The following is a 26,702-nucleotide window of genomic DNA, read 5'->3' as shown; positions in this document are numbered from 1 at the left end:
AAAATTGGTACTGAGGATAATCCAGCTGATATAGGAACTAAGGTGCTACCTGTGAACAAGTTTAAGCATTGCTTAAACTTGCTCAACCTTGGTAACTAATGCTGGAACTCTAGGATCACTATCTCTACAAGTGGAATTCTATTTAAGTTGTGATTTGAAGAATCTAGGTGGAATTTGTGGGAATAGTTTCTCCAAATCTCAACTAATTCTGTTAATGAGTTGTTTGGTTCTCAACAATCATAACAACCTCATTAGCTTTCAGTCCTTGGTCTATAAAAGGACTTGTGGGATTCACTTGTGAACATACAGTAGAAGACACAACAAAACAGAGAGAGACATACGTAGAGAGAAGAACACAGTGTAGAGCACTACACAGATGAAACTACAGAAAAGCTAGATTAGACGAGAGAGCTCAAGTGTGGAAATCAAGATTGAGTATTGAGAAAGGTTGTGAGAGCTAGGTTTGGGGAACTGTATTGAGAAGCACAACTGTTGGGAAAGTGCTTGCTCAGTGATTGAGAGGAATACACCTGTGAGATTGAGTGTTTAGAGAGTTTGATCCAAGATTGTTCCAAGAAGCTCCATTGAAGTCTTGTACTCATTTCATTGATTGAATAAAGAAGAGATAGTGGTTCCTAAAACTGGATTAGGTTCAAGATCACATTGATCTTGTTCTGAACCAGTATATGTACTTGTGTTGATTTATGCTTTCATATTTTTCGTTTTCTAATTGCTTGATAATTAGTCTTACTGATTTGTGTTCTTAGATTCATCTCTGATTTTCCGAGATTCATCTGAGGTTCTTGAACTGGGAAATTTATCCTCATTTCCAACAGCAGGCAATAGTAGAATATAATTGTATATTCTTATGGTTGAAGAAGACATCGATGAACAGCCCATACTATTGGGCCAAATACCCGTCCCGGCCGTGCTTAAATAAAAACTCACCCACTTGGCCTTAGATTTCAGTGTTATTAGAAGTTTTTTTTTCTTTTTTTTTGTACGTAGTAATAATATAGTATGTTCAAGAAACATGGCATTTTACAGTATATATATATATATATGTAATTCTAACACACCACTAAATTAATAATTTATTATACTAGTTCACAAACATTGATCGATCCTTAATGGATCGACTCAGAAAATATTATTACACAACTTCAACAAGATCACATGTATGTATACAAGTGATCTATATAAGGATAGTCTTTCTTCACTTCTACAATAGAGAAAAGAAATAGATATATAGAATAATAATAATAATTTAAACTTCGAGACAAGAAAACGTGATTGGTAGTGGTTGAAATCCATGACGAAGAGTGGCCTGCCAAACTTTATGAATATCGGCAGTGGTATAAAAGCCACACTCATGCTCATTCCAACCTTCAAAGCCATGTACTATTCCTGCTATACGCCATGCACTCATCACCCTTCTTGGCAACCAATTCTGCCAATAAATATAATTTTAATTTTTTATTAACTACGTACAAATAAAATTAAACAATTTTCATGCATGAACATCGTGTATATTCAAATTAATTAAATTATATACCTCACAAGAGTGAAGATTCTCAAGAGATGCAGGAGTGTACATTGCTGGTGTGCAGTAGTAAAAGCAATCTTTGCGAAATGGTTGAGGTGGAAATTGAGAGAAGGGGATGAATATCGTTCCCTTTGGAGCTTTTACTTGTTCTTCTTTATTCATTCCATCTCCCACTAACCAAACCTACATCCATTATCTATTATTAATAATATTTTATATATATATATATAAACATATTATATAGCATAATTATCATGATGGAGAATATGCTGACTGAGACACCAATAATTATTTATCTCACGTGCATTTGTTCATATATATATATATAGCAACACTCTAAATTAATTATTATTACCTTTTGAAAATATTTTTTGGAGAGAACCAAATTACTAGTTTCTGCAGAACTGGAGACATTGATAAATGATTCCTTGAGTTTCTTGTATTCATCATCCTTAGCTGAAGCCACCTGAAAGAATGATCATATCATTATATATATAAATATATACATATATTAAGATTATATTAGAATATCACAATAATCTTCTATTTTTAAAATATGTATATTCTGTGTATATCTTTATGATCTGGTCAATGGTATAATAGCCCTATTATAGCCATAATTCTAGCTTATATACATACTTGTAGCCAGATTTTAGCTTGTAATATTGTGTATATATATTACCAAATTTGACATGGTACCAGATCCCTAGCAGCCTAGCAAGCTCACACCATTTTTTTTTTACTTCCCTACCACGACAGAAATCAGACAACTCCTAGTTTCCCAGATTTTTTTTTTCCTTTAATCGCACTACTATCCCATCCTCTTCCATCTATCTCTCTGTCTCATCTACCATATACCATATATCCCATATACCCCATCCCATCTCTCCTCTGCCTCTAGTCGATCAACCCTGCCTCATACCCCATATCCCATATACCCCATACTCCATATCTCATTTGCCTCTCTGCATCTATATATATATATCTGAAAAACCATTCTTTATATATATCTACCGTCCTCCTTTTCTTCAGCCTTATATATATATATATATATATACATACTATCAGGCATATAATAGTCACCTACTCCATACCGAGTTGTTTTTTTTTAACCACCATCAATTCTTCTCATTATGGCCGATGATGGAAAAATCGATCCCCACTCTCCCTATTATCTTGGGTCTGGGGATCAACCCAGAAATATGATCACCCACGTGATCCTCTCTAATGACAATTATATTGCATGGCCACGTGCAATTAAGTTGTCCTTGAAAACTCGCCGAAAGTTTGTGTTTGTTGATGGGACAATCACCAAACCAACGGAGAAGAAGAAACAACTCAATTCGGACACTGTCAATTCTATGCTTGTCTCATGGATCATGCAGACTCTTGATCCAAAATTGGAAACCTCCATTCCTTTTTATGATGAAGCCAAACGACTTTGGGATTATCTTGAGAAGCACTACAAGAAAAATAGGCTTCAACGAGGACAAATTTCGTCAGTGAAGGGTGCTTCTTTCGTCAGTAGTGGCTATCAATGGCGACATGTCGTTAGTGATCAGTCGTTGGTGATACCTCGTCGGTGAAAGTCAATATCAATGACGACTTTACAAGTCGTTGGTAAAAAAAAGTATCACTGACGACAATATCGTTGGTGATAATTTAACCTTTTTTTTTTTAATGCTTTTAACTATTAATGACGACTATGTCGTTAGTGTTATTTATTTATTTATTTATTTTTAAATTATTAATTAATATAAAAATAATTAATTATTTCATTTTTTTATAACTAATTAATATAAAAAATAATTTAATTAAAAATAAAACATATAACAAACTAAAAATGTTCATATTAAATTTTAAAAAGTCATACATGGAAATATAAAATACTAAAGTGTTCATAAAACATAAATAAATACATAATCAATAGTCCATAAAACGTATATAAAAATACTAAAAGAAATTTGTAGTAGCATCGTCATCGTCATCATCACTAGCATTTCTCGGAATTTGTTGTTGAGGAACATTTGGCATCTGTGGGTAGTAGGGCAGCACCTGCGAACTTGGCATCATCGGCGATGTTTGCTGCCCATGTGGTGTAGGCATCATTGGCGATGTTTGCTGGCCATGTGATGTAGGCATCATCGATGATGTTTGCTGCCCATATTGCTGCCCTTGTGGTATCGGCATCATCTGAAAAGTATGCGGCATCTGAGACATTTGTTGTGTCGGCATCATTTGTGGCGTCCGTGACTGAGAAACTTGAGACGTCTGAGGCGATTGTGTCATCATCTGCATCATTACTTATGAACTGTTTGGTGACTGTGACATCATCTGGAAGAATGACTGGAACATCTGATATTGTTGAAATTGAATCATGTGTTCAGGGGTTAAAGATGCAGACAAATGAATAGGAGGTTGTTGTAGTAGTTGCTGAAAGGAAAGAGGAGTCTGTTGCGATTGCTGATGCTGAAAACCCATTGGCTGAAAAGATGGACCAGATCCATCTCTAGGCATATGAGAATGAGATGGTCGTGGATGCGTTGGTTGCGTTGGAGCTGCATTATTCATCTCAAGATCCATTTCAGCATGTTCCTCAGGAGACAGTTTTTGAGACAATATCTGAACTTGTCTTTGCAATTGAGCTACTGTCTGCTGTAAGTCGAGCTGGTTAGTAGTTGTTGGTTGTGTACGCCGTTTTGATGATTGTCCTTTCAATTTGCGACCCACTCCTCGGTTATGGCCACGCCTCTCTCCAAGAGTCTCATGGAGTATCTCAATCTCAGAAACTTCTGTAGAGTCAGAAGTACTAGATCGGCTGTCATAAGTATTCTTCATCCGTTCCTATTTTAAGAATAAGTCAGAAAGTAAAATCAAATTATAATTATTTGAATATATTTAAAAGTAATTAATTTATATAATCTTACCCATTCATTTTTGGCATATTCGTTGACAAAGGTGTTTGTGCATTTCTTTGTATGACAATCCTTCCAATTCTCAATGTAACCCTTGCTTTGCTGATAAATATAAATTGTAAGAAAATTATAATTAAATTAAACATCATTAAATATATATTATATATACATTAACTTACATTTTCATGAAGGGTTTCGACCATTGTTATCGACCCTTGTGTTGAGAGTATTTCATCTTCTGCCGATTGAGAGAATTTTGCTTAGAACGAGCAATAAACTGAGGAGATGTGAACAACGGACATATTAGTCGCCATTGTTCTTCATTGAGTTCATTGGGGGGGTTTTTGACAGCGTTTTCGAAGTCTTCTGGTTTTGTGTAATATTCCTTGAAATGTGCCAGCCTAATATTCTTTCTCGTCTTGTATTTTTCGGCCATCTCAGCTAATGCTATTAATGTTGCATTGTCGTCAATCTGATAATAATACTGCATTTGACAAAAAAAATATGTTAATAACATACTAATAATAACATTTATTAATTTAGATATAAATTTTTAAAAATTTACTTGAAGTTTGGTTAAGATAAGGTGTTCGTATTGCTCCGGAACATTTGCCCAACTCTCAAAATGTCCAGGAACATGCAATGTAATCTCCCTCCCTACCAAACGAGGGAAAGCTTTACTCTCCAACCCTACTATTCTGTTGGAGGTGTTATCCACTAATAATGGCAACGGGGCCCCAGCTTTTTTTCTTCTATCTTCCAAATTTGCTAAAACATTCCTCCCGCAACCTTTCTTCGATTCACTACCTATATTGTCATCGAAAATATATAAATAAGTGTATTTAAGTTAATAAATGAAACACTTTACTTAAAAAAAATACCAGAATACTCGCACGAAGCAGGTACCCTAGTAGGATCTAGCGGGTCATTACCACCACCATCTCCACCATGATAACTAGCAACATCTGCAGACATTTTATACTAAAAAAGAATAATAAAATCATATGAGCCCTTATTTTAAAAAAATAACAACAATTCCTTATCCTAGCAATATCTACCCTTAATTTAGTCAACTTAGATTAAATAATAGTAATAATACAATATTCGTTCATCGAATCAAAATAAAATAAGAACAATTAGTATTAAATGTACTAAATACAAATAGTCATCAATACAAATAGTACTAAATACATTAATCACAATCATCATCACTAATCAAAAGTAAATTTGTTGGGGACGAATCTTGAATTTCATCTTCAAGATGATCAACTAGCAAGTCATCATCCACATCTTTTACAATGTCTTCATCTTCGTCGTCTCTAATATTATCAACATCTAGCACCATCTCGAAACTTTGAGAGACATCTAAAATCCTTGGTGGTTGATTAGTTCGTTGCACAATCAATTCCCCCAAATCCACAAACAATGTAAAATTAGATGAGTTTGTGTCATGTACAACATCAACATCATTAGTCTCATCAGAAGCATCAATATTTTCCCAAATTTGGCGATGATGCACATTATGAACAACTCTCCAGTTTCGACCTCTAACAAGATCATCCACAAAAAAAACTTGCTTAGCTTGATTAGCAAGAATGTACGGGTCATCTTTGTACCATATACCACTAACATTTATGCTAGTGATATTATTTTCAGTAATTAATTTCTTCTTTCTCGGATCTGCATTGAACCATTTACACCGAAATAATACTACCGAATAGGCACCACTAAAAGTCAAATGCAATATTTCTTCAAGCTCCCCATAATAGTCAAAACCTTCTATCCCTACAGCAGACACCCCACTGTTTTGAGTATTGCGATCTTTGTCTCGACTGTTTACAACAAATCGTACCCCATTAACTATACATGCCGGATATGAATACACAACGAAATCAGACCCAGATGCTAAAGCTAGCAATTCATCACTATGTTCTAATGACCCGAGCTTATACAAATTGAAAATCTGAAGAAAGAAAAAACAATCAGGATTTGAGAGATTTGAAGATCAGGAATAAGTATATATTAGGATAAGGAACACTTGTATACCTTCTCATGAAACCACGACTGAAATTCTTTTTTATGTAAAAGGTTATGGTTAGCGTTCGGGTCCCTCTGTCTGATTCCTTCGAGATGCTCTCTATTAAATAAAAAATTATTATAATTTTAATTAAAAAGAATTATACAATGTTATTCATTAAGCAACATGTAATCATTTGATTAACTTACTTCATATAAAAATCGATCTCAGTACAATTCTCTAGTATGTACCACTCAGCTCTTTTGCGAGTCTTCTCGTCGAGAGGTATTATTGTTTGTTTTCCAAGTGGACGACATTGAGATTTGAAAACTGTTAGGTACCGAGATAGAAGAGGAGCATCTTCATTGTGCTCAGGACAATTGAATTTTGTATGCACACCTTTGAAGTACATGGAGCAAAATGTCAAAGCCTCGTCTATAACATATCCTTCAGCAATAGATCCTTCTGGGCGTGCTTTATTCCTAACATAATTTTTCAACTTTTTCATGTACCTTTCAAATGGGTACATCCATCTCATAAAAACTGGCCCACCCAATATGGCTTCCTCAGGCAAATGTAGTACCAAATGTATCATGATATCAAAAAATGCTGGAGGATAAATCCTCTCCATTTTGCATAAAATTTGAATGAGGTCTCCTTGTGCCTTCTCCATGTCTTTTACATTCAATGTCCTAGAACATAAAATTCTGAAAAAATTACACAATTCTATTATGGTGGTTGATATTTCCTTCGATAAAAACTTGCCAATACAAACAGGAAGTAATCGTTGCATGATAACATGACAGTCATGGGATTTCAATCCAACAATATTGTTGTCAGTTACTTTCTTCTTCAAGTTCGAACAAAACCCATCTGGCAATTTAACTTCTTTCAAAAATCTACAAAATAATTGCTTATCTTCAGCAGTCAACACATAAGGGGCATGGGGTTTTAGCAACCTTTTGTGAGCATCTTCGTAAATCCATAAGGATTGACGAACTCCCATATTTTTCAAATATTGTCTTGCATTGGTGGTGTCTTTAGACTTGTCATTATCCAAGAGGGTGCCAAGGATACTATCACAAACATTCTTCTCCACATGCATAACGTCTATGTTGTGTTTCAGCTCATTGGTACTCCAATACTCTAGTTCATAAAAGATGCTTTTTTTCCTCCAATTACTTTCAGTCTCACCTCTTTTTCGTTTCCCCGGAGCTCGTTCTGATATAGCATTCACTTGTTCTAATATCTCTAAACAAGTAAATCGTCTTGGAGGAAGCCTCTTTTCAACTTTTCCATCAAATTCATGGTCCTTTCTCATACGATGATTGGATGGCAAGAAACGTCTATGGCCAATGTAAGAGGTCTTACCAATCACTCGAATAGAACTAGTATCCTCATTGCATGTAGGACAAGCTTTATATCCTTGGCCACTCCATCCAGACAAGCTACTGCGAGCGGGAAAATCATTAATTGTCCAAAGAAGAGCTGCACGCATCTTGAACATTGAATTGCTTGTCGCATCTCTTGTCTCAATCCCGTTAGTCCACAATTCCTTCAGCTCGTCCACCAAAGGCCTCAAGAATACATCCATGTTTTTACCAGGTGATTTAGGTCCGGGAATAAGGAGAGTCAACAAGAAATTGTTATCCTTCATACACATCCATGGTGGCAAATTATAATTCGCCAAAACTACAGGCCACATACTATACGATAAGCTCATGTTGCCAAAAGGATTAAATCCATCGGCAGCCAAGCCTAAGCGCACATTCTGCGGATCTCTTGCAAAGTCTGGATGTCTGCTATCAAAGTTTTTCCACGCGGCGGAATCAACAGGATGACGCATAACACCATTTTCTTTCACACGCCCAATACGATGCCATACCATCTCTTTGGCTGTAATTCTTGAACTGTATAATCTTTTCAATCTTGGAGTTAATGGAAAGTAACGCATCACCTTATGCGCTATCTTTTTTCCACTTGTGTTCTCATTAATCCATCTACTGGTCCCACATACCGGGCAAAAATCTTTCGATGCATGGTCATTGTAAAATAAACAACAATTGTTCTTGCACACATGAATTGATTCATACCCTAGGCCTAATTTACTTAGTTTCTTCTTCGCCTCATAGAATGTTGGAGGGATTTTGTTTTCCTTCGGAAATGCAAACTTCAACAATTTCAACAATTCATCAAAGATATAATTTGGTATTTTTCCCAAATTTTTTAAGTGCATCAACTTTGCTACAAAGTTGAGGGAGGATATCCAATCGCAACCGGGGTACAACTCTGCCTCGATCTCCTCAAACATCTCATCATAATATTGACCCCTCTGAATTCCATCGTCGGTTGCTCTTCCATCGTCATTTATAGGAGGAAAGAAATCTTCAATGACATCAACCATCTCATCGGCATCGGCATTGTTAGCCTCGATTGGTTCATCTGGCTCCCCATGGTAAGTCCACCTCTCATAACTGCTTTCAAAACCCTTGGTAAAAATATGTGCCTCCACAGTATCTAAAGGATGCAGTCTGGTATTCTTGTATCTAACACAAGGACAGAAAATTCTTCCGTCACAATCTTTGTGTTTAGACGCGAGTGCCATAAAGACTTGGAGACCTTCCCAGTAAGCAGGATCCTTACGATTTCTCATGGTCACCCAAGTCTTATCGATTGTCATCTACCAAAAATTTAAAATAAATTAATTTTAATCAAATTGGTTTGTGAGGTACAAATTTTATGATTAATGTACAAGTTGAACAAAATGTGTTTTATGTTATTTTATGATTTCTTTTTAACTTTTATTTTAAATATTATTTAGATAATTCTAAAAGAAACATTCAAATAATTAAACTTATAATATATTTATTGATTTTAAAAAATAATATTAATCTTTTTTTGAGCACAAAATTTTATTATGTTAAAATTAAATATTAAATCATTTAAATTATTATTTATGATTTATTAAATTAATTGTCAAATTATTTATTTTTATTAAATATTATTTTTTATAGAAAATATGCAATAATATTTTCTTACTTAAATTACTAATTCTGAAATTAATTTTATCAAATTTTTTAAATTGTTAATTATTTAAATAATAATCCTTTTTAAAATTAAACTTTTCAATAATTTTTTATCAAATTACTAACTTATTATAAATTGTCTAATTAACATAATTTTTTTTAAATGTCTAAAAATTCTACTAAAATTTCGGCAGCATAACAGCTAATTTTTAACCTATCCAAAAATTTTAAAACCTGCACTAAACATTACAAAAATTTCTAAATACATCACAGATTCACAGAATTTCAAGATACACAATAATTACATATATATATATGCAGAAATAATTAAACAACTAATTAATAATTATAAAAAAAAATCATATATAATTTGTTTTTTTTTCAAAACTATACAAAATTAAATTACATCTGATTTTTTTAAACCTACACTAAAATTAATACTAACATTGATAATAAAACACAGTAATAATTTGCAACAGATAAAAGAAAAAAATACTAACAGTGATTTATGCGGCGATTCCCCGTTCTCTGTCGGCTCCCTTTATATCTGAAAAATCAAACAAAAATATAAACATACATATATATATACATAAAAAAAATTAAAAAAAAATTAGTATGCCATAGTGGTGGTGCGTACTGATCTATGCCACGGAGAGGGAGACGACGGCGGGAGAGGGAGAAGCCGGCGGTGAGGGAGAGCACGGCGGCAGAGGGAGATGGCGGCGGTGGTGCGAGTCACGGGAGACGGGAGGGGACGGGACGTGGTGATAGGCGGGAGGGGAGACGACGGCCGTGGTGATAGGCCGAAGGGGACGGCGGCAGAGGGAGGGGACGGGAGGGGAGGGGACGGCGTTCGACGGGAGGGGAGGAGAGGAGAGCTTAGATCTTAAAAAACTGATAAAATGGGTTAAGGGGAAATGGGGGCTCGGGGTTGAAGAAGATGTTTTTTAATGATTTTCACCAACGACTATCAATGAGGATAAAGTCGTTGGTGATTGGACATCACTGACGACGTGGCAGAGTATTATTAACGACAAAGTCGTTGGAAATACTTTTTAGAGGGAAAAAGCCCGCCTCTTTAACGGTTCATTTTCAAAAATAGTAGAAAACATCAATGAGGACAATGTCGTCATTGATAAATTTATCAATGACGACATTGTCCTCATTGTTGTAATTTTCGTTGGTGATGTTTTATTTAACCAAAAGAAAAAAGTATTACTGACGACAGTGAAATGTCGTTGGTGATACTATGACTTTTACTAACAACATTTTGCCGTCAGTGATAGTGCTGTTAGTGATATTAGTTATTCTTGTAGTGAAGCGTTTTTGCGTGGCCAACGGTCCTTGCCGTCAACAACTGCGGGCTGATATTACCAACTGTAAGCAAACTTAAAATATGTCTATTGATGATTATTATACTTGTTTGATGGGATTGTATGATGAATTGGATCGTCTCAAGCCTCTCCATACGTGTGACTGTGGTAATTGTACTTGTGATGTTGCTGGCCGGTTCACTACAGATCAGGAGGAGGAGAAACTCCATCAATTTCCCATTGGCATTAACGATGAGTTATATGCAAAGGTACGTTCTAATTTGTTGACCACTTATCCTTTACCTGATCTCGATTGTGTGTATCAAGCATGTCTTCAGGAAGAAAAGTGTTGTGGTATTGCTCGAGATAGAGCGAACAAGGAGGAAATCCATGCGTTTGCTCTCCAAACTGCACGACCCAAGGCTCGTTTTACCGGTCCCGATAAATCAAAATTGTATTGTTCTGTTTGTAAGAGATCGGGTCATGATGAAAATTCTTGTTTCAAAACGCATGGATATCCAGATTGGTGGGAAGATCGGAATCGTGGCATCCAAGGCAGTGCACGACCCAATGCACCACTGCCTCCTGTGGCTCCTCCGACTGCTCCTCATGGTCGGCCCAAAGTCGTGGCCGCCACGGTCGTGGCTACCAATGCTGTGGCTAGTGGTGGGACCGATTCAATGGCTTCCTCTCATGAGCCTTCTGGCATTTCTTTGCATGATTTAAAACGGGAGCAGGTTCAGATTTTATTGAATATGATAAATAATCGCCAGCATGATCAGATGATGGGTAAGTTCTCTACTTTTTCCTAGATTATTGATACTGGCGCTTCTCACCATGTTACAGGCACTGAATCATGTTTGACGGTCCTTCATCCTATTTCACAATGTTTTGTTGGGTTACATAATGACGCATATGCCATTGCTACTAAGGTTGGGCGCATTTTGTTGACTGATGGGTTGATACTTGAGCATGTTTTATTTGTACCACAGTTCCATTGTAACTTAATCTCAGAGTCACAGTTAATTGATGATTCTAAATGTCTTTTACAATTCACTGATTCTTTATGCGCTATACAGGATCTACGCTCGGGGAGTCTAATTGGAGCCAATGAACGTAAGGATGGACTCTATTATTTTCGACGGATTCCTACAGTGTGTGTGGTCACGGTTCTAGAGATTTCAGATTTTGAGTTGTGGCATCGTCGTCTAGGGCATCCATCAGATAGAGTCGTCAAGTTAGTTCCTGCTATTTCTTCTAGTACTGTTAGAAAGAAATTGAATAAAGAATGTGATGTTTGTCCTCAAGCAAAACAAAAACGTGATAGTTTTCCTGTTAGTGATAGTAAGGCTAGTCGAATTTTTGAACTTATTCATTGTGATTTACGGGGTCCAAATAAGATACCCTCTTCGCGTGGAGCTCATTATTTTTTAACTTTGGTGGATTATTTTTCAAGAGCTGTATGGGTTTATTTATTGCGTTCAAAAATAGAAGTTTATCAAATTTTTTGTTCATTTTTTGCTATGATTGCCCATCAGTTTGAAACACATGTCAAGTTAGTAAGGAGTGATAATGGTACGGAGTTTAAATGTATGTTGGATTATTTTGATACAAATGGCATTATTTTTCAAACCTCCTGTGTTGGGACTCCTCAACAAAATGGTCGCGTGGAACGAAAACATCAACATATTCTTAATGTGGGTCATGCTTTGATGTTTCAAGGCAATCTTCCTATTACTTTTTGGGGAGAATGTGTGCTTGGTGCAGTGTATCTCATTAACAGAACTCCTTCTGGTTTACTCCAAAATAAAACTCCCTTTGAAATTCTCTTTGGCCAGGCACCTGATTTTGATGAACTTAAGGATTTTGTTTGTTTAGCTTTTTCCCACAATCAAAAGGCCAAAGGTAATAAATTTGCTCCTCGAAGTAGGAAGTGTGTTTTTAATGGTTACCCACATGGGAAGAAAGGGTGGAAATTGTATGACCTTCAGACTGGTGACATCTTTGTTTCTAGAGATGTAAAGTTCCATGAAAATGAATTTCCTTACGAGATGTTTCTGCTTCTCAAGTGCCCACTTCTTCCTCACCGCCACCTGATTCTAATGTGGGGATTGATGTAGATTTTTTGGATGACTTGGAGTCTGTTTTGGTTGATGACCATGCAACCCTTGCGATTGGGACTGATAATGTGCTGGAACGCCCATCGCCACCTATGTCCCCTGCCCTTCTGTCGCCGCCTCCATCCGCCGATGCCTTGGGGTGCGAGTTGCAGGATAAGCGTCCCTCCGTTCTTCTTCATGACTTTGTTACCCACACTGTACAATCTTCAAGTCCATCCGAGTGTTCATCATCTTCTACCAGCTCCTCAAGTACTTCTTATCCTATAGCACATTATGTGAATTATAATAAGTTTTCTCCACGACACCGTGCTTTTCTTGCAGCTATCACTGACGGCATTGAGCCTCGTTCTTTTAAAGAAGCTATGCAAGATGAAGGTTGGTGCGAGGTTATGCAGAAAGAAATTATTGCTTTAGAAGCTAATGGCACTTAGAAAATGGCAGTTTTACCTCCTCATAAAAAGGCTCTTGGTTCTAAATGGGTATACAAAATCAAATATCATGCGGATGGGAAAGTAGAGCGTCTTAAGGCTCGTCAAGTTATTTTTGGCAATCATCAAGTTGAGGGGTTGATTATAATGAAACTTTTGCTCCTGTTGCGAAAAATGGTCACTGTTTGTGTCTTCTTAGCAGTTGCAGCAGTCAAGAAATGGGTTTTGCATCAGATGGATATTCATAATGCGTTTTTGCATGATGATCTTCATGAAGAAGTTTACATGAAACTTCCTCCTTACTTCCTTGTTCGCACTCCTGGTTTAGTATGTCGTCTCAAGAACTCTTTGTATGGTCTACGACAGGCTCCGCAGTGTTGGTTTGCTAAGTTAGCTACTTCTTTGAAGACCTATGGTTTCCTTCAGTCTTATTCAGATTATTCTTTGTTTACTCTACATCAAGGATCGATCCAACTTAATGTTCTTGTGTATGTTGATGATCTCATTATTTCTGGTAATGATGCTTCCGCTGTTGACCACTTGAAGGCCTATTGGCATGAGTGTTTCCATATGAAAGATTTGGGTGTCCTGAAATATTTTCTTGGTATTGAGGTTGCTCGTCATTCAGAGGGCATCTTCTTGTGTCAACGAAAATACACACTTGATATTGTTGCTGAAGCTGGCTTATTGGGGTCTCGTCCCGTTGGCTTTCCCATTGAGCAGAATCACAAATTGGCTCTCGCCAAAGGCCCTTTGCTCGTTGATCCTGAAAGGTATAGATGACTTGTGGGTCGTCTCATTTACTATCATTCACACATCCTGACTTGGTTTATACAGTTCATATCTTGGCTCAGTTTATGCAACACCCTCGTAAAGATCATTGGGATGCGGCGCTTCGTACGGTTCGCTACTTAAAAGGGTGTTCGGGTCAAAGCCTTCTTCTTCGCACTGATTATGAATTATCTCTGATAGGTTGGTGTGATTCAGATTGGGCTACATGTCCTTTGACTAGACGATCTCTTACTGGTTGGATAGTGTTTCTTGGCTCTTCTCCGATTTCCTAGAAGACCAAGAAACAACATACAGTGTCCCGATCTTCTGCTGAAGCCTAGTATCGTTCCATGGCCGCCGTCACTTCGGAGTTGAAGTGGCTCAAAGCCTTGGTTGCAATTTTGGGTATCACACATTCACCAGCCATGCACTTATACTGTGATAGCCAATCGGCCCTCTACATTGCTTAAAATCATGTCTTCCATGAGCATACCAAGCATATTGAAGTTGATTGTCATTATGTGCGTGATGTCATTCGTGATGGTATTATTTCTACGCCTCATGTGTCTACTGATGATCAGCTTGCTGACATCTTCACCAAGGCTCTTGGCAAGCGCAAGATTTTGTATCTACTTGGCAAGTTGGGCATTTGTGATCTCCATGCTCCAACTTGAGGGGAGTATTAACATTATATTAGAATATCACAATAATCTTCTATTTTTAGAATATGTATATATAGTGTATATCTTTATGATTTGGTCAATGGTATAAAGCCATATTATTGCCATAATTCTAGCTTATATACATAGTTGTTGCCAGACTTTAGCTTGTTATATTGTGTATATATATTACCTAAAGGTGAATAAATAAAGGTCAAGGAAACACAATTTACCTGTAAATTTGACAATATATATATATAAATGCTCATCAGTATGTGTAATTTTTACATTTAAACAAAAGTAATTTTATTACCTGGATACCCTTCTGGCAGAGAGCAAAAGCAACGGCATAAGCAACCTTAGTAAGATTTCCAGTTAGCAAGATTTGGGTCGTTCCTTTTGGTATGGAGTTTAGTATTACAGTTGCTGCTAGGCTGCTGCCATCTACAACCTTCACTTTCAACTTAGGGTGTCTTTTCACGTAAACCTCACCATATGCATTCAACTCTTCTGTCTACATGCATACATAACAGAAGGAATAAAAGAAAATGTTTGTATTCCTTGAATATTCACCAAAATAGTACAGAGATATATATGGTCCAATAAGGAGGGGACCAATACATGGAAAATGGACACCTGTCCTTTACATATAACCACTGTAACTAATCAAAGTAATACAATATTATAGGAAGATTAATTTATTTTTTAACACCCCCCCGCAAACTCAACGGGCAAGGAAGGACGTTAAGTTTGGTGCGCAAGTCATGAAAACAAGGCGCCACAAGTGGTTTGGTGAGACAATCAGCAAGTTGGTCTGAAGATGGAGTGAATGCGAGACGAAGACTGCCACGATTGACCCGTTCACGAACAAAGTGACAATCGATCTCCACGTGCTTTGTACGAGCATGCAGAATCGAATTAGAGGCCAGATGAAGGGTGTTGATATTATCACAATGGAGCACAGACAGAGAAGAGACAGGGAACCCAAGTTCAGTCAGTAAAGTTTCAAGCCAAGAGACTTTAGAGGCACCATTGGCAAGGGCACGATACTTAGATTCTGTACTAGAGCGTGAGACCACTTTTTGCTTAGAAGAGGACCACGAAAGAAGGTTGAGGCCAAGGAAAACACAATACACACTAGTGCTACGACGATCATCAGAACAAGAGGCCCAATCCCCATCCGTAAAGCAGCGGAGTTGGGAAATAGTATCTGGCTGAATGAAAAGCCCCAAGTGAGGAGTGCCTTTAAGGTACCACAGAACCCGTTTCGCAGCTTGGAGATGAACTGTAGTAGGAGAGTGCATAAACTAACAGAGTTTGTTAACCGAGTAGGAGATATTGGGTCTTGTGAATGTGCAATATTGGAGAGCACCGATGATGCTGCGGTAGGAAGTAGCATCGGGTAACAAATCACCATCATGGATAGATAGAGATCCCAAAGCAATGGGAGTAGGTACTGGTTTGGACTCCAAAAGGTCGGTTTTGGTGAGAAGATCGCGGATGTATTTGGTCTGTGAAAGATGCATGCCGTGAGCAGAACGAGAGACCTGTAAGCCCAGAAAATAGTGAAGCGATCCCAGATTTTTTACTGCAAATTTCATGCGAAGATAACCAATGAGATCAGAAATAACAGCGGATGTAGACCCCGTGATGATAATATCATCCACGTAGATAAGGACAATAAGCATAAGAGCACTGGATCTGTAAATGAACATAGAGGAGTCGGCTTTAGAGGCTTGAAAGCCCCAATCCAGTAAGGCAGTAGTTAGTTTAAGAAACCAGGCACGAGGGGACTGCTTCAAGCCGTATAGTGATTTAGCAAGCTTGCAAACATGTGAAGGGGCAGTAGGACTGACAAAATCGGGCGGCGGGGCCATATAAACTGTCTCTATTAAGTCTCCATGTAAGAAGGCATTTTGTATATCAATTTGTTGGACAGGCCAATGAAAAGAGACAGCAATGGAGAGAACCAACCGAATTGTTGCAGGTTTGATGACGGGACTGAATGTCTCATGAAAATCAAGGCCAGCAGTTTGATGATATCCCTTGGCAACCAAGCGAGCCTTAAAACGATCAACTGAACCATCGGCGTTGAATTTAATCCGATAGACCCACTTGCAACCAATAACTGTGCAATTCGGAGGCGGTGGGACAAGAGTCCAAGTACCTTGAGATTGAAGAGCATCGAACTCGTGGCGCATAGCCAATTGCCATTCCGGCTGAGAATTGGCCTCCTTGAAATTAGACGACTCAATGGGTGTACCTGCAACCACACTATAAAATAATCGGGGTTTGTGAATCCCGAATTTAGCTAGAGTTACCATAGGATGCAAATTATGATGGGTAATGGTAGGCGCATATGGACCATGAAAAATTACTGCAGAAGGTAAGGAGGGAGGAGACACAATGGGAGTGGTGGGGCAAGGGAAAGCCATGGGTTGGGTAGAGGTCGTGGGTTGGGAAGAGGAAGGGGAGGCCGTGGGTTGGGCAGATGGTCGAGCTGAAACAAGGGGAGTAGAGATGAGGGATGGGGAAGGGACAGGGGCAGGCCGAGAAAAAGGGAAGGGGAAAGTATGGATAACGGTGTGAGGCGGGGCCGTAGGGGGAGAAAGGGAAGGAATGGGGTGAGCATAAGGAAAGCGGAGTTCATTAAAGACAACATGTCTAGTGACATAAAGACGACTTGTGGAAGCATTTAGACAAAGCTAACCTTTGTGATGACTACTATACCCAAGAAAGACACATGAAGAAGAGCGAAATTCCAATTTATGAGAGTTGTATGGACAAAGAAAGGGAAAACATTCACAACCAAAAACACGAAAATGAGAGTAAGAAGGATCCTTGTCATAAAGAACATGAAAGGGACTACGAGATTGCAATAGACGAGTGGGGAGACGATTGATAATGTAAACAGAAGTAGAAAAGGCATAGGGCCAAAAATGAAGAGGCATATGAGCATGAGCCAATAAGGCAAGACCGGTTTCAACCACATGGCGATTCTTATGTTCGACCCGGCCATTCTATTGGGGAGTATAGGGACAGGCCAATTCATGGTGAATACCAAGATGAGAGAAAAAAGTAGACAGGGAGCGGAATTCACCGCCCCAATCCGAGCGGACACGTTTAATAGTGCATGTGAATTGAGTAGAGACCATGGATTTAAAAGTGATAAAATCTTGATAGGCCTCATCTTTAGTTTTGAGTAAGTAACACCAAGTAAAATGGCTATAATCATCAATGAATAATATAAAATAATGAACACCAGTAATAGAAGAAACAAGGGAAGGACCCCAAATATCGGTATGTATTAATTCAAACGGCATTAAAGCCCGAGATACAGAGAGTGGGAATGGAAGTCGGTGAGATTTAGCCATTTGACAAGAGGAACAAAAAGTAAAATGTTCTTTCTTAGAAATGAAAAAATTACATTGAGAAATAACACAATTGACAACATCAAGAGAGGAGTGTCCTAAACAAGAATGCCACAGATTGAGGTTAGTCTTGGAGGAGAAAAACAGCCGTGGGGAAGAAGACGGAATTGGAGAAGGAGTAGAGACACAGTATAGACCATTTTCAAGAAGACCCTTGAGGAGGATTTTGTTGTTTGCCTGAGATTTAACAAGAAATAGGTGAGGATGAAATTCAACATAAGCAGCATTATCTTGGCACAACTTGGAAACACTTAATAAATTTTTGGTCAGAGAGGGTGAGTAATAAACCTGACAGAGTTTAAGGGCAGTAGGATAAGCAGGTAAGGATGCATGGCCAATATGAGAGATAGAAACTTGCTTACCATTACCCACTGTAATCGTGTCACCACCATGGAATGGTTGAGCCGAGTCTAACAGATTCATGTCTGGAGTGAAATGGTGAGATGCCCCTGAGTCCATGTACCAATTAGGATCCATCACAAAATGTGGAGTGGCCAAGGGAGTAGGGAGTAACGGTGGTTGAGATGTGTGATGGGAAAAATAGGCATTATATGGTTTGGGAGGTGGATAGGGGCTATACTGAATGTTGTTGCGATGATAGCATGTAGCGGTTGTATGTCCCAAACGAAAACAAATCTGGCACTTAGGGCGGTAAGGGGGACGGGTAGGGGAAAATAAGGAGAAGAAGGTGAGGGGGAAGGAAACTGAGGGTGGGATGGGCGATTTGGAGAAGGGCGATGGGAAGACAAGGATGATGAGGGAAATGGTTTATGTTTGGGTTTGGAGAAGGGGAGATTGGCAAAATTGGCTTGAAGGGAGCTAAGGGTGGCAGCGGAAGATTGACGATCTAGCCGGACATCAAAGCTGAGGAGGAGAGAATGAATTGATCGGGTCTAGCTTGAACAGAGCTCACAAAGGAGTTGTACTCTGGTCCTAGACCATTGAGGAGATAAATCAAGTGATCTTTGTAAGAGACAGGGTCACCCACAGAAGCCATAATATTACAAAGGGATTTCAATTTCTGCAAATAACCCATAGCAGTGAGGCCATCCTTCTTCAATGTTTGCAGAGAGGTGCGCACCTCAGAAATTTTGGCAAAGGAGGCAGCAGTGAAGATTTGCTCCAGAGAATGCCAAATATCATAAGTAGTGTTGAAACCCACAATTTGACCAAGAAAGGAATCAGAAATAGAAGTATACAACCAGCTCATTAGTAACCGACTGTACCTGTGCCAAGAGGAGAACTTAGGATTAGGGCTGGTGGAGGCAGCATCAAGAAATTGAGAGGGACACACCACAGATTCATCAATGTAGCCGTCAAGTCCATTAGCAATAATGATATTCAGCAGCTGCATCTTCCAAACTAAATAGTTTGAGTCATCAAGTTTGATGGTGATGGTCTGATTTACCGAAGGAAACGCCAGGGAAAGGGCCGGAGCAACAGAAGAGGGAGGATCGACAGGGATAGAGGCAGGGGGAACCAGGCGGAGCTAGCGGTGGCGGGGAACCGGTGGAGCCCGTGCTAATTGTAGAAGCCATAGAGGCGTATTACTAGTACTCTGATACCATAACAGAAGGAATAAAAGAAAATGTTTGTATTCCTTGAATATTCACCAAAACAGTACAGAGATATATATGGTCCAATAAAGAGGGGACCAATACATGGAAAATGGAAACCTGTCCTTTACATATAACCACTTTAACTAATCAAAGTAATACAATATTATAGGAAGATTAATTTATTGTTTAACAATACATAAATAATCATTATATATGAAAATTAATCATATATACATATATTTATATATATATATATAATATCAATTACGAGTTAATTAGGCCAATAAACATGCCTGATTTAAGAGACCTAGACTCAGTACTTTGACACCCTTCTCCTCAGCGTTAAGTACGGCTTTCTCAATCAAATTGTTAATGGATGATTTTTGCCATTGTAGAAAATACTGAAACAAATACGTGGATATATATATATATTAGGATGGTTACCATAAATCAATGATTATGATGATGATCAAAATAAATAAATAAAATATATAAAATTAATAATTTTGAATTTTTTAGATTAATTAAGCAATAAATATTAGTTAGAAAGATAATAGTCACATTAATTATTCTCATTAATTTCAAAGTGGATTTTTTTTATGGAATAGATAAAATAAATGAATCAAGAATAAAAATAGAACGAAAAATAAATATTAAATAATATTTTTTATTCTATAATTAATAAATATGCAACTGTCATTAGGTAGTCTTTTCAAAAGTTTGAAAAAGTCCAAATTTATTTTTAAAAATATTAATTAATAATTTTAAATATGGATAATTGATATTAATGCAATAGATAATATTAAAGTAATTATCCATTTGTAATATCCATTAAAATGTCATACCATATATGTTATGTTATAGTATATATTAATGTAATATTTGATCATCATGATTAATTTATAAAATTTATGTAGTATGCATACTTGCTTCTTGTACTTTGGTACAACCCAAGTTTGGACTGTGAGTTTATGAAAACGGTGGCTCTCAACCACAAAAGTTCGGCCATAAATCCCAGCCAATAGAGAAGACGAAGCAGTGAGAGGCCACATGAACCAAAGGTACCATTTTGAGGAAGAGTAGTCATGAGGCCTAGAGGCCAAAGCAGGAAACCCTATCTGCATATAGTATATGGACTCTGGTGTGGTCATATGTGTTAGATACACCACATTTGGTAATTCCTCTTTCCTTTTCAGTGACATTTCATATAAATCTTCCAAAGATTTGTCTACGGTTCCATAGATATGTAATCATACATTGGCATGAACAAGCTATAATTGGTTCGAAATTGAGTGTGGTGCAACGAATGAAACCTATAAAATATAAAAAAATATATATATACATTCAAATATGTGTATATATAGACATATTTTTGTAAAAATCAATAATTATTTTTTTAAAGGAAATCTTTTAGCATACGTACGAGGGGGTATATATAAGGTACTTGAGAGGAGGGAGGACAGAGAAGAACCACTTAGGAATGAGCTCGAAGTTGCAGTGACCCAAATTGTTCATGAAATCAATATAAATGATATAACCAAATAACACAGCTATGGAGCCAGTACCGGTGAGTAATGTTGTTAATAATGGGATTGCGAAGAGAAGGAAATAAGCCACGTGCTCTGCAAATGGATGAGTCACAGCTGCAATAATACAGATATAATGAAACATGTCACATATTACTTACTCTTGAAAATTTAATGAAATTTATATATATATATAAGTAATTAAATTATAGCTTTATAAATCGAATCCAATTTTTATATTATCTATTAAATTTAATATAAAATATATTTATATGTATAAAAATAATTCAATTGGATTTTTAATATTGTACACACAAAAAAACACATATAGCTTACAAGTAATGGGCTCTGTGACAATGGAGGAATGGTGATGAGAGTGATAATGAGAGTAGAGAAAATGGTGGTGAAGAGCTCTGTGAAGCCAATAATATAAGAACTCCACAACACCAGCATGGAGCAGAATAGCCATTATTACTCCTTCTGTCCTCCATGTAGGCACGTTCGTACCATTTGGAAGTATATGGGTTCCCAAGAAGTACAGTATTCCATTGAACAATATTTGGTCATCCCTAACAATATAATACATGTATATATATGTATGGTCAAACAAATTAAAATAAAAATAGACAATAATATATATAAAAAACAATAAACATTTAATTATTATACGTATATATATATATATACCAATTTCTTTCTCTATCGACTTGGTCAAACTCAAGACTCTTGTCCACGATTCGATTGTTTCCTTTGACTAATCGGTAACGAGAAAGAGAGATCCAAATCTGGTTGTGAAGCATTCTTGACAATAAAAATGGGAAAATAAGAAAAGTTGACAAATCTCTCTCTCTTGGATCCTCCTTTGTTACATACATGTACGTGCTCCTAATCACCCATGGTGCCAATATTAAGTACTGTACAAAAAAACAAAATGTTTGTTAATTAATAGGAGTGTATATATACATACATATATCATTAGCTTATACGAAAATATGCACCATATGTATATAACAATATACTTATTAAGTATAGTTTGTAATTGATTAACCTTGAATTTCCCAAGTGGCTTCCAAGGCCATTCGGAAAGGATCCCAGGAGTAGAAGCCATATATAACACAGCACTTTACTAAAATTTTATTTTCACTTTTCTTCAACTATTTGATGAAGAGAAAATATAACACCTCATGTAAGTGGTACTTTATATAGAGCATTTCACGCGCAGTACTATTGAATTGAATTCACGTCGCAATCAAGAAAGAAACTACTGGATCGTATTCCTAAATTAATTGGTGAGAAATTTTTTCTTCTTTCATTCTCACAACTTAAAATCAAATTTTCATTTTATTTTATTTATAATTTTAATAATGTCTTTTCTAAACTATTGTTTGAATTTTAATATGTAAGTGAACATTCAGTTTGAATTTTAATTTAGACCCACTAAATTATCTAAAATTTCCTGAAAATTACATTATCTATAATAAAAATATTTGACTTACAACTAATCTATATGTTGAAAACAAAAAAAGTTCCTACCTATAGATAAAACAGAGCTCCTACCATATAAGCCCCCATAGATGTAAAGCATTAATATTAGAGATATATTTTGCACCCAAAATATACACAAATTAAAAATGTAACCTCTCCCATAAAATAATATGGTCATCTTATAAATTCATAATATGTTTGTGTAATTCATATAAAATATATCATTTTAGTATTATATTGTTCGTCTTGGAACCAAACTTAACACATTATATTATTTAATTAATACTATTTTAATACAATATATAAAATAAATTAGTTCAAAATTATTGTAAAACCCACATTTTTTTATATTAAAATTTTTTATCTCTTTTTCTTTTCTCTCCCCCGACACTACCTCTCTCTCTCTTGCTTTCATCTTCTTTCTTTTTATTTTCTTCTCCTCGGCAACCATAGAAGACACCATGGGTGACCATTTTTTTTACCACCATTTGCTGACACACACCGCCCAGAAGTGTTCACCAGCCGTCGACGAAGTCAGCCACCAAGGGGCAGCCTCTCACTCGCCGTCATTATTTTCCCAGAGTCGCCAGTCAAAGTTTCATCGTTCAATATTTGAACGCATTTTCCAGCCAACCCCGGCCACCCCTCAGTGAATGGTTGGTACCATTGGGACCAGCATGAAGAGGGGAATGTCGCCTACTAAGTCATTCTGGTCAACTTGTCATTTTTCTCTGATGAGATTTTGGGCATCTCCACCCCTTTGTAACCGTTTTCCGATGACACTGGTGACTATTTGGGCAAACGGGTTGCACATCTTTGATGTACTCATCTAGAGGATCATTTTGATATGTGTCACACCTATCTTTGTCGAAATTTCTGGTGCACCGCTCATTACCGCCAACCGCTATTGTGCACCGCTTGGGTGAGGTTCCAGAACTTGAAATTTTAAATATAGTCATATTATATGTTGTTGGACACAATTTTAAATAAGGAATGCAATGATGACAATCGTTTACTCATTTAATGCACATAGAAAAAACGTGATATTTTAATTGGATTAATCACACTAGGATCATCGTTAAGCTCGGGAGCGTCTCGAAGAATTATCAAATGATCATATCTAGAGGTAGGGACTCACACTACTACAAAAATAGGCTTTAACTTCGATTTTTTCGCTTGTTATTCTTCGGATCTCGCGGAGATATTAGCCGAAGTTAATCCGAGCGAAATTAAAAGTATCTAAAAACCGAAGTTAAAGGGTACCCTTTAACTTCGATTTTTATTTAATAACCGAAGTTAAAGGGTATCTTTTATCTTCGGTTAAAGGTATTTTTTCCTAAAAATATATATATTTATTTTATTTGTATTATTAATTTGGTTTTTTATAGAATATTTTAATAATTCTTTTTTTAATTCTAATTTGCAATTATTTTAATAATAATAAATATATTTAAACATTCCAATAAACTTAAAATAAAATAAAATTCACAAACTATATAGACTTAATGTACATATATATACACATTCATACAGAAATAAAAGCTAAGTACCACATAAAATTCTAAAGTGTTCATACAACTAAACATGTGAAGTTCACCTAAGTAATTATTTGAAATATTGAAATTTCTTAAGTATTAAATATTTTTCAAAAAATTTAGCAGAATTTCCTCTATAAATAGGACTACCCAAACCTGTTGAAATTCAATTTGCAACTAAAATTTGCAACATTTCACAGAGTAGATAAGCATAATTATGTCAAGTTTATCAGAAATTCGAGGAATACCTCATACCGAAAAGCAAAGCTTAGTCTCCAATTACAATAGAACTCATGTTAATCCATTTTTATCTTGAATGCTTGCCTTGAATTTTGACGGTATCCATAAGCCGCGAGGTCAAATTAACACATGATAAGGTTACTTCAAACTAGGGACTTATGGTTATATCACCACGCACACAAATTCCCGGTATCCTATTCAAAACCTACCGCCAAACCTAAAAAATTTAAATTATAACTCTATGAATAAATACTACATATTTAAAAACATGTTCAATTAATAAATCATAAAAATTTGGGCAGAGTTTCCTCTATTTTTATAACATATCCCAATTTTATAAGTACCTATTAATTTAACACAAACAAACACAATAATCAACATGCATAATTTCATCCTTGTGCCACCGCAACACACAAATTTCTCAGAACCTACTTCACTAATTTTCAAACCTAATTTCAACTAAATTCAATATGGTTTAACTATAATTCTATAAATATGTACAATAGTAATAAATAGAAATAAAATTATCACTCACCTTAAAATTAATCTTCAAGCTAGTAACCACCAATGAAAAACCAAACTACCTCCAAAACAATAACCATCCTAAAAATAATATAAACAAAATTAAATATTATAATTATTGAGTTTATAATAACTAGTACCAAACATTAAAGCATATTATACAAATAAAACTATATTTTGAAATATTAACTTGAATTTTTTTTACAACAACAACATATCTAAACATTAAAACTATATTTTACAAATGAATTTTTTTTAACTATATATTAACTTGATCTTTTTTTATTATAACAACAACATATTAACTTTTTGTAACAACAAAATATTAACTTCATTAGTTTTCTAAATAAAAACATATTATAAAATACAAAAATAAATCAAATAAATTATAAATTTAGTAATACATTAATATTAAATTCGGATTAATAAAAAAAATTATGAAAAACACATTTTTTAAGATTCATACGTTCTTAAATAATCAAATGCAACTCTAAAACATTATTATCAACCATAAACACATATACATTATCAATATATTATCAAAAAATATAAAAAATTTGAAATAATATATATATATATAAATCATGTAAACATCTATTTAACGATCAATACATAGTACAAACCTCAAAAATTTGTATAGATGCTGAAAATCCGTTGAAAAACCCAAAACAATGGGTATTTCCAACCACCACGTGTCACCATTGTCAAGACACTTTTTTTCACTCAAAATTGAAAATAACCAAGTTTCTATGATAGATTTGAGTTTTCTAGAAAGATTGATGGAAGAAAATGAGGGAAATTTGTGCTAAATGGTAAAACTCTCGTTTTTCTCACGGTGGAAATGGAGGTTTTTGCTCTTTGTTTGGGGGGTTTCAACGTTTCGAAAATGAGGGAGAAGTCGAAGGACTTCAGATATAAGCACATTTAACTTCAGTTTTTAGCGAAATACCGAAGTTAAAAGGTTCTGTCCTTTTTTCTTGCTTCGCCTATTACCCTTTAACTTCACTTTACGTAAATAACCGAAGTAATAGGTTAATTCCTATGAGTGCTAAACCAAAAAGCGAAGTTAAAATTCCATCAAAAGCTTTAACTTCGTTTTTATATGTATTTCCCAAAAATTCTATGTATAAAAACCTAAGTTAAAGCCTATTTTTGTAGTAGTGTCAACTTGGTTCTTAGACTTATTTTATTGTATTGGAGTGCATTAAGCATATTCTGATTTTGATATTTATAAAATGTTTGAAAAATGGAAAACTTAATTTGCATGTTTTTCTGGACTGTTCTAAGGGCACTATGTGCCAACTATACTTTTTATATACATATTGATGCAGGTTATGATTTTTGGGTTTTATTCAAATGCAGTCGTTATGCTACCTAATTTTCTAAAATAAAAGGGAATATGTTTCTTGTTATTCATGTTTACCTACTTTTGGTTATATTGTTGAGAGCCATAGTGATCATGATTTGTGCATGTCGTTGTTTCACGACCTAGTCTCTGTGTCATCATAAGTAGATTAGTTATCCACTCACCTGTAGGTGTAAAGACCTAGCATCTGTAAACATGGAGGGTTATGAGCCTCCCCATTGTGGTGGTTATCAGGTCCGGCTA

General features: G+C 35.9%; 1 pseudogene; it reads right to left on the bottom strand.

The window, feature by feature from the left end:
• Window positions 1–1,109: 1,109 nt before the first annotated feature.
• Window positions 1,110–22,461, bottom strand: LOC133803247 (very-long-chain aldehyde decarbonylase CER1-like; annotated as a pseudogene).
• Window positions 22,462–26,702: the final 4,241 nt, after the last annotated feature.

Source organism: Humulus lupulus, chromosome X, assembly GCF_963169125.1.
Source record: "Humulus lupulus chromosome X, drHumLupu1.1, whole genome shotgun sequence".
Lineage (NCBI taxonomy): Eukaryota > Viridiplantae > Streptophyta > Magnoliopsida > Rosales > Cannabaceae > Humulus > Humulus lupulus.
Note: the sequence above shows the minus strand (reverse complement) of the source record. Positions and strands in the feature narration are given on the sequence as shown.